Source organism: Varroa destructor, unplaced genomic scaffold, assembly GCF_002443255.2.
Source record: "Varroa destructor unplaced genomic scaffold, Vdes_3.0 BEIS01000003.1, whole genome shotgun sequence".
Lineage (NCBI taxonomy): Eukaryota > Metazoa > Arthropoda > Arachnida > Mesostigmata > Varroidae > Varroa > Varroa destructor.
In genome coordinates, this window is record NW_019211456.1 from 29483553 (window position 1) to 29498283 (window position 14731).

Here is a 14731-nt window from a genome sequence, read left to right on the forward strand (position 1 = left end):
TGAAAGTGCGGCAGAGACTGATAGATCGTAAATATAATTCGTAGCTAATGTAGGTCATAAACGCAATAATTATGAAGCATAGGGGCACGGGCTGGGCCTAACGTTTGAAAAGTGGCGACATCCAACGATGCCTTATAGCGATTAGCGGATAACGACGAAATGGTAGATGGTAATTTTACCACAAAACTAGAATTATTGGTTGTATTATCATAGGCACAGCTATTTTACGGCCAAAGCTGAGTGTCAATATGGAGTTAAGTATCCGTGAAGTAATTCATCGTTTTTATTAAGAAGTAGCCTTCCGGTGAGATCGGGTAGGATTCTCGCCAAAATTTTGTCAAAATCGACAGCTTCAAATGGAGTTGCAGATCAAGCAGACGCATAGTTTTGCAATCTTCAGCTGCTATTGCACCTTTAACCGAAGCTCCATTGACATAATGCAGCGAAAGGCACATGATAATGTTCACATATTGCGGCATGTAAAACTGTGCACGTGTACGAGAACGTCCGTGTTAATAGAAAGTTAAACGTAAATAGGCCATTACGTAGCAGAAACCTTATTCACTTCACCCTGTTGATTAGTATCTGAAGAGCAAGTAGGCTTAAGAAAATAATGCATTAACTTAAATTTTAGAAATCAAAGAAAATACATTTATCTTTTGTCCATTGGCAGACATATGGCTATGGATACGTAGCTTAATTCTTTAAAGGGCCATATTACGAGGCATGGAAATGGTACCTACAATGAAGTTAGGCGTACCTACATGTTGTAAAAATTGCCGTTATCGTTTGGAATTATTTACGTCGATGCTCCGGATACTCAGGCAAACACACATAGATGCACATAGAATGGTGAGCGCGGCGCGTGTTACGTACGCGCAATGCAGGCACAGTAGGTGTTCAACTGTAGAAGGTTTGGGAATATCCAGTAGTGGTTGTAAAAGACAGGATCTATACCCTCTATACCACGGTCCATGTATATATGAACGTACATATTCGCTTAGTAATCTCCTGTGGAGCGTCATCTAATAACCGAAGAGACAGGATGGAAGTAGTGGCGAAGAAAAAGGGAAAAAGGGGAAGGTAAAAAGGAGCAGGTGGATGTCGGTGGGTGACTTGCAATGCAATCCCCGCGATTCGATGTTTCCTCGATGCAGTGGAACTACTAAGCGGAGATCGCCAGCCGTTGATGGTGTGTAGAGTCCATTGAGAAGGCGAGACCGAGCCCCCGTTACGATGTCGTCATCTCAGAAGAACTACGCAGATGTGTGTTGGTATGACTGTAGGCTTAACGTTACCGACTAGCGCCAATTGCTAGCTAGATCAGGTGACCAACAAGGCTTAAATGGGACTCGATTACCGGCAAGGTATCAGGATGGACATTGTATACCATGACGATAGAAGTGTTGCTCGGATTCATATTGAGGTCAGGACAAAAAGATAAATGCAGCAGACTGCATATGAATTCAAAGTGAGACAAAAACAGAGAAAACGATAACTGTTAGAAAAAATAGGCTTTAAATAGACAGACAATGCTTTAATGCTACAGGTGATATAAGTTTAGATTTTTTTAACTTATGTCTATATTTTCTAACTTACTTAACTGTAGGTCTGCCCCATTTCTTTATCTTATTTTCTTTATATATACGAAATGGCTAAGCAAAAGCCCCCGCTCTAGCCATTTTCGCAGAGCATTAAATTGCATATGGAGATCGTGAACTTACACAACACAGCTAACTATGTGGCCTATTCACCCTACAATTACCTTCAGGCTACATTCTTCAACAACTTCCTTTTATGAAAAAGATGGCCACGAAAAAAAGCTCTGATAAAAGCCGCCACTTTCGGGAGCCCACAAAACGAGGCCTACAGAAAAAAATGAGTAGAAAGTAATCGTGCGCGTGGAGTATATTGGTTCTATTTATTTTATGATACTGTAATCTAAGCAATACTTTTACGGTATTATGCGACCCAGAATAGACGCTAGTTTTAGCGTTAACAACCACTGGATGTAATAAGAAATCAAATGTCCCTACCAAAGTTTTACTGACATTTCAATATGATTTAGCTTTGAAGATAGCAAGGAAAAAATTGCCGTTCATTTAACTGTTTTCCTAATATATAATAAGTGAATATCCTCAAGAATTTGAGTAAAAAGCAATGATCGCCAAAAGGAAATTAGCTCAAGGGTATCAATCTCTCGTGTCTAGATACACTAAGTACATTTCGTTATATACTTCTTAGAATCCATACACAGCCGGCGTCACTACAAAAAACTGGATTCCACCGTTGGGATGCATTGTTCTAAAGCAGAAAAATCGGTGCCCACTTCAGTAGCCTTTTGGTTTTTCCTGCCTTTCCCCGATAAGGCGTAGTGTGAGCCTGATTCGAAGCCAGGGACTGCTTCAATGGAGCGACAAGTAATATGAAAAAAGAAAGAAGTTTGTTCTGCCTGCCAGCTGAGAAAAATGATGTACTAAAAGAGAATAGAGTAGCTTCCTGGCTCATATGAGATCATGTACCTGTCGGTAACAGTACAAGAGTCAATTCAGAAGGTGTAAAGGCGGATAAGAACTTGACAGGGAAAGGCTGAGCGATGCGCGGCGGTATTGCAGTTCGACATCTGTTCTACGCTAAGAAAAACAGTCGGTGACTTGGCGAGTCACCGCTGAGTTGACAGAGAATCGTCTCAACCTCATACATATATGTGCGATAATAAATTCTGCAATACGAATAATTTTCACCCTACAGAACGGGACAGGGGGCCGTAGGAAGAGTTCAGAGAGAAGCGGTTGTTGTTGCAAGGAAACGGTACAAATTTAGCTTTGATACAATGTGCTTAGTTTGTAACACATTTGAAGGCAATGATGAGCACGATAATGCAGCTCACGAGCAAATGTGGAGTCGTCCAAGATCACTTCAAAATGTTAACCTTTAAAGAACAAATCGCACAACTTTTCAAGCTAGTATATACAATTGAGTGGCACTACCATCTACGTCAAACTAGGACAGTGTTTTAAAAAAGTACATATACAAGGACATGATAATTTTTTAACGTTAATGGCCACGTGTGGCGTATTGTCTCGTTATCCGAACTACTAACCATAGCGAATTATAATTGACGTTTGAAACAGACGTGCTCAATAAGGTCAACTGTTACTTTATGATTGTTTTATATAGACCTTAAAAGCAACGTACGGAAAAAGCGTTTAGTCGCTTGATAACGTATGTATCACCTTGCACACGAACCAACACCATCTGGCACGTTCTACGGCCAAACAAAAATGTGAAACGGCGTTAAATCACTGATTACTATTACAAGGCTATTTCTCTCTCAACAGCTTTCGAATCTCTCAAATTCTGCAGTAACGCTTGTATGTGCTCGCAGTCTGGGGCCAAAGAAACAGACTGGGAAATGAAGGATGTTGTCGCAAAACCTGTGTTACACCAAGATATCCTTGCGACTACTTCTCAATACTCATATATTCTCTGAGGTAAACAGCGCTTATAGCCTTGTAGCGTAAATCAATAAAAAATACGTGTATTTGAACATACCGGGTTGGTTAGGATTTACCTGGAAAAAGATGTTCTCATTGCAGGATAATTAACAAACGACGTTTTTAGCCATGTGATCAAATCGTTTCTATTAAGTTTTTGCCCCTAGTATTATATTTATGTTGAAAGTGCCTTTTCCCTGTCAAGTCTGCGCATTAAACGCATCTGTCGGTATCAGCGATACAGAGGGGCTTTCTGGAGGAATTATGCATGCCTATTTGTCAACGCATGATCACCGGATGTCGATAAAAGAAACTAATAAACCGCCTTCAACTTACTGTTCAGACAAGTAGGTGTATGATATGCGCCTAACGAAGGCACGTGTCCCTTGTACGCATTTAATACCCAGTAATCGTTATAATATCATTGATGACGGCATCAACAAAATTTGATTATGTACAGGCGACGACACAATTTTCCTTCAATCGGAGCACTGAGTTACTGTTGCCACTGCAACCATCATTACCCCCGCTACCCTCAAACAAGAATTCACTACTGCCAGAGCAACCCCTCCGTCGTCATCGTTACCGCTACAGCTCGCCCCAAAAGCGCAGATCGCTACTGAGGTATAGCCTAGAATAGCATCATACAACCCGCCAGTGGTGGTAAAGCAGCCATGCCTTTCCATATTCGGATTTACCCAAATTTGACAGCGGTGAGTGGAGCGATCCCTGCCAGATGGTCGCATGGCGCGGTCGAGCCCGCTTTGACGCCCCTCCACCCGACCCCCAATTTTCGGCCCGTTGAACCTCGAGGGAGTGAACTTTCTGTCTCCGTCATCGGTGCTCCCGGAGAAACGAACAATGAAAGACACACGACGAGCTCAGGGACACGAAGTGTGACTGAATGGCTTCGTTTGGTTGACGGCGAGAAGAACCCCCTTGTAAGCTAGACTGCTGCTATTTCTGTGTCTACCCCTGCCGAGCAAAGCGCCTATATTCCATAGAGTGCTCTGGGGCTGATCTTCCCGGTATGTTGATGTAACCTCTCGGTAAACTGCCTCTTGCAGAGACTGCATTTCAGAAAGCACCAGACGATTGCGAAAAACTGAAGCAAGATATGTGTCTATACATGTGTGTGTATAGTGTGTATGTGCTTCCATGTCAGTCCTTGAGCCATACGATAGCTAACAACGTTGATGATAACGCCACCGTCCTGCTGCGGCCCCTCTGTTACTAATGCTGCTGTTGGTTGTTGATGATGCTGTGTGTGACACAGTCATTCCCTTAGTCTTACTGTCGATGAAATACCGAGCATTCCCCTCGATTCGGAGTCGTTCTGTGAGTTGTGTTCGACGAGTCACACTTACATCTCACCCAGTCACGATCAGATGCGTGTGCACACACGCAGACACCGATGCATAGGCCACACCATTGGCCACGGCATTGACTGACCCAGCACCGACATCCAAACTCACGAAGTCAAAAGCCTAGTAGGCACATTCAAGCGCAGACACACTATATCCCGCGCACTGAGCCCCACAGCAGACAGTCATATTGAATGCTTCTCCTTTAAGTAGGAACACAGGACAACCGACACGAGTTGGTAATGGTTGGTGGCATCCAATGAGGTAAGGAAAGCAGGCAGACAGGGGTCGTTGGACAGACCGCGCTACAGCAGAAGGTGACACCGGCCGCCAGTAGTACAGTCCGAGTTATCGGAGCGCTTAGGGGGCTGAAGCAAGACGACGGTAGCAGCAGTACTCTTTGTTGTTGTTAGCGGTGTTCAAACGGGAGCAGCGGCAGCTCACTTAGTGATCTGGGGTTCGTAAAGCGACAGAATAATGGAAAGGGAACAGACAGGGATGGTAGGGAAGTCCCAGGGGGTGTACAGAGGTTAGAGAAGTGGTCGATGCGGTGTCCTGTTTAGCTAGACCGGAGCCAAATTGGGTCTGGCTGGGAGTCGGTGTCTTAGCAGTGATAGTGACAGCGAGAGGCCGATGGTAACGGTGATCGCGGTCTATTCGTCGCCTACTCCCCGGATCTATCCATGAGATCCGCACGCACACTGAAGTAAACAGAGGAAAGCTGAACAGGATAAAAGTCCTCAACCTCAGTTACCCACAATACGACGGCGGATCAAGCCGGCTCAGTTTCTCCGCCGCGTTTTGATATACAACGAAACAGACTAACATAGGGACGCGTGCTTAGTGGCTGGTTTCCGTGTGTACAGTATATCGGTGTTCGGATTACTTATCCAAATCGCGTTTATTATAAGCAGCATTAGGAACAAGAGAAAGGCCTAACTTCACACTGCAGGCAGGCCAGAGCGTCGTTGATTACTGCAGTGCATCGCTGGGGCGTGGTTCAGAATATTGGCGCTATTCGAGCTTGGAGAGAAGCCAGCCACGTAAGGCTTCTTTCACCATCGCCACAGCCATCATGATTATGACGAAAGCAGCGATGTGACAATGATAACGATGCCAACACCCGCGCTCCCGTCCGATGACACAAATTGCTTATAGAATTGATCATAAAGGAGTATAATATTGCCGTGTACGACACCAGCTGGCAGTTAATGCAAAATCATGGTAGATGTTGCTACAACTTTATTCATACACCGATAATATATTGCAATAACACACAAAATCAAACGGCACACAGTTCATTAAAAGACAAACATCAAAATATCATATCCTATCTTCAGCTAATCTAATTGTATACAAATAGAAAATGGCAGGTAAAGTTGGCGCACAAACGGTATAATACATACAGTCAACAAGTTCGATTATATTTTATTAACAATTAGTAACTACAGCGTATTGCACGATGCTGAGGGGGGCGACAAAAGCTAGAGCTACAAATCTGGGAAACAGTGGCGACGGGGCAACGTTTTGTCTCGCCTTTCGCCCCGTCTTTATCAGCTGCAACCCCCCGTTTACGAACCGCGACGTAGTGCGCTACTGCCATTGTTACTACTACTATTACTACTACTTCTACTAAATACTCGTTATCATGCGTCAAAATTAAGAGCCATCGGAACTATGTCGACGGTGGAGTGTGAGGTGGGTGCGCCAGTGCCTGCGATGAAACGGGGGGCTGATGGGTCTATTTATATGTATCGGTAGACGCTATGAGAAAAAGAAGAAGGTGATGGAAAACTGTGGAGAAGTGGCTAGGTAACGCTGAGGAGCTATAGGAATGGTCGCAAAACAAAGATTGGGAACTCCACTCCAGAGCTGTACCTTCGAAGGTGTGTTCGAAGAGAAGGTAAGCTGAGTATTCACTCGGGTAGCCTGGCCTACACTAACCACTGGCACCGTTCAGTGGGGTTCAGATTAAATCCTCCAGATCTATTCGAACGGGGGAGAACTAAGCGGAGCTTGACGGCCAAACAAGGGATATAGCCTCCCCCTAGTCCAAATTGCCTGAATATGTAAAAAGATAGCGAGAGAGTCAAGGTATCTAAGGTGGCACTCCGTAGCATTGAAGAAGCACACAAAGTACGAGCTGGAGGATCAGCGTCAGAAAGAAGGATATGGTTAATATCGGAGCATGACTGCTGGGCTGGGGGTAGTCTCCTCATCCCTGCTGCATAGCACTTCCTGACGCAAAAATGTCGGGCGCAAAAGCATAAGGGGTCGAACAGTCTGAAAGAGGTGCTGAGCTAATCGACGCACTCAGGAACGGCGAAGTAGAAAGGACAGGGAGGGAAGCCTGCATGTACCCAGACTAAACTTTGCCTGTCGCGGAATGCTGGAGAGCAGTGGCACGAGCAACCGATTTGGCATTCGCCTGCCTTAGCAAAAAGACAAATAGAAAAATTATTGACTTAGCCTTTTTATGTTTCTCCACGTTACGCTATGAGGCAACCCGTTGAGATCGGTCGTTAGATTCCACTTAATGAGGTCCGTTCAAATCATTTGCGTGGCTGGGGCCTCTGGCTTAGGCTTGAATCTGAGCACAGAGTCTCAACTCTGTCCTAGAACTCACTGAATGAAATCGGCGCTATCGTCTATAGTTTTGAAATGCGCGAAGGAGAACTGGTCGAAGGGAAACTCTACACGCCGCCAATAACAACTGCTATCAGTTCGCGCGAAACAATAATGAAGGCAACACCAGCAATAATCGTGAAAATGTGAACATTGATCCCGATCTAGAAGCGTTTGTTGACAGTTTCAGTCGAAAGATTTATCAACTCATCGAATCATGAGGGATTCAGAAGATGCTGAGGAAAACGTGTGTTAACTAAAGATGTGCTAAAATACCGATATGAGTTCGCATGCAGAGCCTCCATATGGCCGAGGCAGACAGCGCAGACTTCGTAAACTAAACTCACAAACAGTATCAATACTAGCCAAGGAAGCTGTATGAAGAAGCTTCAATGACGGATTTCCTTAATCAAAGGGAAATGGGTTATCTGCTAGGCTGATAACGCCACGGAAAAACAGGGCATTGTTTACTCGCTCTTCTATGCTTCCTACTATACGTGGTATGTCGAGAAAGACTATTGGTTTTACTTAGTTCCGAGCAGCCGTTTCACTATTATTAAGAGCCCTTAACCCCTTCAAAGTATTTATTCGTTATCAGGTAATTTCTCGTACGCGGACGGTTCCGAGTTCAGTTCTCGCAAGCCTTCTAGTGGACCGCGTAGAATGTATTAGGTTTCACATTTTGCCCCCTAAACCGCAGAACTGTAGGCAGTGATTTGGTTTTTATAGGACTTACTCCTTCTGTCTGTGGTTCGGCCACCGGAACAAAAGCCTGAGTTCGTTTCCCAAGGAAGAGCGCTATGGGACAGGCGGGAAACAGGTTATGGTTCCGAAAAACGGGGCAGCACATACACACATCTTCTTCATCCATATCCTGCTACATGCAAGGCGGTGTACGGCATGGAACTGTCATTAGCCCGGGTACTTTCCACGTAATCGATGTGGGAAGCTCTTATCATAGATCCATAAAGAGCGGCTGGTTTTCAAGCGAAGTAATGCCACATTTAGTCAATGATACGTTGGTTACTTTCTGATTAGCAACACGTACGTTCAATAACCTTTAATGTCTTTTTGGCAGCGCATCGACACTGTGCTAAAAATAGATCCAAGCATGCATCGAATCATCAGACACCAGATCGTTTGTCAACATGCGGAGAAGATATATGTTCAAAGCATAGCAAAACCAATTTTAGTCATAATTAGTTGTAAAAAGAGCGATAATGCCCCAGAAGACTTGAAACGGTTCTGCGTTATAAGCGATTAAGTGCTTTGCCTACGTTTTACATATGTTCATTCTAAGGGCATCAACATTATCACGCTTCCTGTTCGCGTCTTTATACAATTCATGTGTGTTTATATAATATACACGTACATACACACCGAGATGAGCACGTTAATCAACACGCAGTCCTGTTCAAGCCGTCGTGAGTATTCGATGCTCACCTTTATTGCGGAGTTGCAGAAAAAGACGCAAAAAATGAACGCGGTCGATGCGTAAAATCCCCTTAAAGACTATTCAGATTTCCTGATAGAGTCCCTCGAGTAATTGTTATCCACCGACTTCAATCGGTCGCGGATGGAGCATGAAGCATACGGAGGTGTGGTGTGAGTGAGTTAGCCCCAAGGCAAGTCAGGGGGTGTCACCCCGATATGCTATCAAACACAGAGGCGACCCCTGGTGGCTACAGGCATCAGAATTCGCCTGGGTCCAGTTAGGCAGAAACGCATACAGAGCTACTCATTCACCAAGCTTCTTGCTTCCCAGGCTGCCTGTTTCCATCTCTATATCAACAAAGCTGGCGGCTGCCCGAGTTGGCACTACCTGTCCTGGACCCGCCCAGCTCGGTCTGCTGCTCCACTGTGAACTAGTTTGAAATTTGACGGATCTTAAACGCATACCGTGAAGATATTTGCCTAGTAAGCGTATGTGTGTGCACACAACTGTGTGCGTACAGGTTTAATATAATAGTCAATCAGTGCTATACATTGTATTCCATTGTATAGAAATCGATAGCAAGTTTGTGATAACTAAAACTGATAGTACGTGCGGTTTGTCAACAAACTGCGTAGGACATATGAATAAACAGATACCGCAAAACGATTACCTTAGCTGACCGGGGTAGGCAGTAATTCGCGAAAAGGAATGTTTATAGAAAAAGTTACCATTCCTGATATATTAACTCTATTCAAATGGCTTCACTACAGCGAAGCTGTCTGCGCAGAGGCTGTAGAAACGCTTGCGTTTTAGTACCGACTTGAGTCGAAAGATTGAGGTTATTGAGCTTTTTACAAAAACTTTGTGGCAGTCTTTACAACGGTATCGTACATTGCACCGAGAGCTGTGCTGGATCTTCCAGAATCCTTTTGCATCTCGACTGAATCTATACCTCTTGCGCCGCACCTTGGGGGCTATTGAGAACTCGCATAAAAGAAGTCGTAAGTAACGCAGCTGAAGACATGATAGTAAATGTCAATACTTCAATTTTGTACAGATCGCATGAGTTAGTTTCGTTGTATACTACTACCTGCATGTGTTACTGGACTAGGCATACCATCTTTGTATCCAGTTCGATTTGACACAGTTAAGCTGGAAGCCTGGGTCTACAGACCATTCGAAGCTTCACACGTCTATTTCAAGGGCCGAAGAACAGCTGCAACACGATCCTAATAAACATCACCTTCTCAGACAAGGCGCATTTTTGCCTGATTCGACTAGGGAACAAGCAAAGCTCCCGCATATGCGCGTACGAGAATTTTCACGCCATTTACGAACAACGGCTTTGTACAGTTAAAGTATTCCTATAATGAAAATTCTGGGCAGAAGGGATCGGAGAAACGTTTTTTTTTCAAATGGAGTATTAATGACTTTCGTTATGGGGGCTATGGGGGGGGGGGGGGACTAGTCCAGACAATAGACGGCTTCAACAAGACGGCGCAACTTGCCATTGGGCACTTGAAACGTGGACTTATCGATGGAGAAGTTCGATTGATGCACTCATACAGTGGCCGCTCTGTTCATGCGACTTAACGCCATAGGATACTTCTACTTTAGAAGCTCTGTAGCATTTGGCCCTCTGCAACCCGGGAGTTAGAAGAGTGTATTTTCAGAAATTCAAGGTAGTTATTGAAAATTGCTCCTGATTTATGGCAAAAAGTTAGAATAAAATTAGGTACTTTGTTCGCCTGCACGAGATATTGTCTAAAATTCAGTGGCAAGCATTGCCATGAGTATTGATACCGTCCAACAAAGTGGCATCATTCATCAAGGTTCAAAATGGATATATTGAGAATAGGTCAACCAGTACTACAAGCAAGTCATGTAATGATTGAATCATTTCTAAATGACTTAGAACCTACGAAATTGTTATTTCACAGACGCTGAAGGCTTTTGCTCAATGTCTGTAAGCACAAAATGGATAACACTTGTTTATTCTTAGGCTAATTATCTTGGGCGGTAGTGTTTGATGCTGTGCGACCTACAGGCTAGTTGAGTGAAAGGAAAAGAACTCTAGACCGACTCCAGCCAGCGATTTGTCCAGAGTAGGCATATCATATAGGTGTAAAAAGCATTATTAAATACTATAAGTAATGATCCAACGCACTCAAGTTGTCTCCTTTTGTGGGATGCCGATGTTGGCGATCTAGAATAAGATAAGGATCTAAGTTACGCCATCTTCGACAACACCCGTTCCTATTTCTCGTATAAACATCCCCTTCGTTCAGTTAACCTGCCTGCCGTAAAGACGTTGAGATGTGGAAAGCTAAGATATCCTACGACAACTTCCCTATTGAATAAGCTTTTATCTGAATAAGCACATTACGTTCAACAGTAAGTTTCCCCTTGATTTTATAAAGTGTTTCTGCAACCGTTGCCGACAGAATGTCGTTTTTATAGCTCCCTTCGATCGATGCATTGACCATACAACAGGTTCATATTTTGTGTAGTGGTTTGCTACTCGTACGTTTAAAGCCTGTGTTTATATATGTGGGCGTAAGCTACCTATCAGTTTACCGATTTAGTGGCTCTCTCGCTTGCTCGTATCGCATATTAAACGTAACAATATTGCAAGGGGTGAATTGATCGCGCACGATGCAGATCGAGTGAATTTGTTATTGTGGCGTCCTTATACCCATTGTATAGCCATGCAGAGGTCCAACAGACGCTGTTGATGATCTTGTCTGATATCACAAAGAACCAGCTGCAGAGGAAACCCAACGTCGCTGATAACGTACCACTTCAATAAATGTGTCACAGCTCATGTAAGATGTTATGCAGGCCACGAAGCAGCCTATAGGACAAGCCAAACAGTATCTGAAGACATGGGATGCATATATATATATACATGGTAGGAAAGGTCAATATGACATCTATAATCATCTTCATTCTTTGCAGAATACACAACAGATGTGAACAGAGAGTCAATCAAATAGATTAACTTGCAACCGACTTGTCAGATGACTGTTACGTTGTCTCGCTAATAAACAGACTCCTGCGACTTTTCTTCCTTATACGTTAGGATATAGCTTCACTCTAGATAGAATAGGTGGAATGAAAAATCATGTAGATACATTGCACATTCTTCCATAGACGTCCAGCTTAAATTTACTGCGTCTATAGAAACAAAAGTACGGTATGTTTTTGTCAGTACATCACATATAGTTAATGCAATGTGCCAATGGCCTGCAAAACAAGTTACTGCAGAGATAAAAACAATGCGTGATGATACCAGCATTAAATAAGTACTAGGTAAAAACAAGCTTGCCCTTCCGTCGAAAAGAATTAATCACAACTGTACTTCGACGCAGTGTAGAATGGTATACTTGCAGGCGAATTTTCATCTGTCTGTATTATAATAGCTAGATAGATTTGAGATTAAGCAACGTTGACCTAACAACCAATAGTGGATAACAAGCGTATCCTTGAAATTTAGTCCTCAGTTTAATTAGAATTGGACTAACTACCTTTTGAGCTGTCGTTTCAGAAACGCTTGTATTCACGTGAGCCTAGTGTATTTAAGGTACAACAACAGTCTACCACTCTTCTTGCTTCATACCATTCGTACCGGTGGCAGGTTTTAGAAGCAGTATAAAGTCCCCCAGTGAACTCAACGATCGTATCTTATCTTGCCTCGCTAAAATGTGCCCGTGACTCATCATCTAATATGACGACGCGTTTTCGGAAGTCGTTTACGATCCCCCCCGCCTGTCGTCGTCCCATCTCACCCATTTGCTTCCACAAAAGCGTTCGTCAGGGGCACGGACCGTTCGTCGATATCATTTGACGTCAAATCTGACCGCAACACACAAACATACATTAACGAGTAAGTAACAGTAAGCGGTACGATGCGTTGTATAAAACCGCAATAACAATTGCCATGTGCTTGCTTGTATACCTACATACTTTTTAATAGAGTGTCTATTAACCCTCTTCCGCTCTATTTAATGGCGTTACTTTAACTCTGCGAATGACTGTACCGACGCAGTTGACAACAAATAGATATATTTAACACCACCTGTCCTCTCTCACTGCGTCTACATACAAACATACACACATGTTAGCGAACAAGTCTACATACTGTACGTGTAAGCTATCAACGCCGCTTAGGCTTAGTCGCAGATAGCAAACGGAGAGGCAAGTCGGAATATATATCGAGAGGGAGAGAGAGAAATTCATGTAATAATAATAACAACAACCCCGTCGTACCCTCTTACTTCTCGCAAAGGCTCAAGGAGTGTCTGTTCGACTGTCATGACGTGAAAGGGTGACGGCGATGATAATGATTTGTGAGCGCCACCTCATACAAAGCGACACCTCCAGGATTTTGTTCGCGCTGTACCAGGTGCTGTCTCGTTCTCGAACATTCGGCAGTACAAAGCAAGATAAATAGAGGAATGGGGATGAGCAAGACATCCCCGAACTTACCCCTGAGGGCATGGAACAGGACCAGAACGGTGCGGAAGGAGGGTAGAAGAGTGGTATGTGTTCAGTCGTCACTGCTGCACTTGCTGTCATCACCGCCACAGCCACAGCCACAGCCACTGCCTCTACTATGACGGCAGTAGGGGCATCGCTGGCGCTATCCGAGGGCGATAGCGGCACGTGCTTCGAATGACACGGCATGCTCAAATAATACATTGCTGTAAGTAGTACTAGTATATTCACCGCATATTACATACACAGACATATGTACTCTATTAAAAATGCATGCTATGACACTGTTGTTCTGCTATATAGTCTTTTTCGGCCGGCAGCCAGAAGTCGTGGACTCATGCTGAATGTCAACTCCTATTGCCCTGCACGAGGGCGTCAGCCCCAGCAGAAAACGCGGTAGCAGCAGACGACACAACCGTACTGGTGCACGCTCAATCTTAGAGTTTGTTTATGAAAACAACTAATACGGGGGCGGCGACAATGACAACAACAAAAATACAACACAGCCCGCGTGATGTCCAGTTATGAATGCAGTGATGATAACATCTAGAACGGCTGTACAAAGGTTGCTGACATCTTTGCTAATTACTAGCCCTACGAATGAGCGAATTAAAATAAATAGTTAGTTAACAACAATAAACGCTATTCGTATCTATTCAGTACAATATAATATGGCACTATATAGATGTATGTGTAATAGAAGGGAGGTAGCGACCTCTTGTTAGGTAATGCGTCTTGTTAGGCGTTAACTTATGCAACTAGTGGTCATAAATTGGATGGACGTTTAGGTTGTATAGTTCAGTTCAAGTTAAAGTCTGTGTCTATCACATGATACAATTATAATGGTAATAATACTATTTACAGCTAACTTTCCCTATTTTGTGATTCGGGGACCGCTCTAAAATAAGGAGCATCGCTACTCGGCCTCAAGACAATGTCAGCTAGAGATGCGGAAGCAAAAAACAACAGTTCAATCAGCTTTTGTACATCAGAAATCCATGTACTATATGTAGCATATGTAGCATGCTGGTGAAATATGTTAGTCTCTTTTTGAACTTAAATCAGGACATGCGCCATGTTGCCCAGTTCATAAACACTATTGCTACCATTGTCACCGGAACAACACATAAATATTTCCGAAGCTTATGAATGGGTATCGAGGGGCACTCGAGGTGAAATCACTTAAGACGTCGCTTCGTTGTCACTGCCTCGTTTCTTTGGTGGCATTGGTAGCATTTCTTTTAGGCAGATCCTGTTCCTTTTAAAAGGCAAAACTGACAAAGAGGAAGTAGAGGACGTGCGAGAAGAATATC

General features: G+C 43.7%; 1 long non-coding RNA gene across 11 annotated transcripts in view; it reads left to right on the plus strand.

Annotated features, from left to right (window-relative positions):
* The window catches only part of LOC111247373 (uncharacterized), an 84639-nt gene extending 70576 nt beyond the window's left edge, over positions 1-14063 (plus strand). For 6 of the 11 annotated variants that reach the window (XR_015323237.1, XR_015323241.1, XR_015323242.1 and 3 more), the window contains 2 exons: positions 12469-12807; positions 13210-14063. This is a non-coding gene — a long non-coding RNA (uncharacterized LOC111247373). Of the gene's footprint in view, positions 1-5; positions 7987-12468; positions 12808-13209 lie in introns of those variants that run through there. The other 5 variants (XR_015323238.1, XR_015323239.1, XR_015323248.1 and 2 more) reach the window with 2 other exon arrangements.
* The last annotated feature ends 668 nt before the right edge of the window (positions 14064-14731 follow it).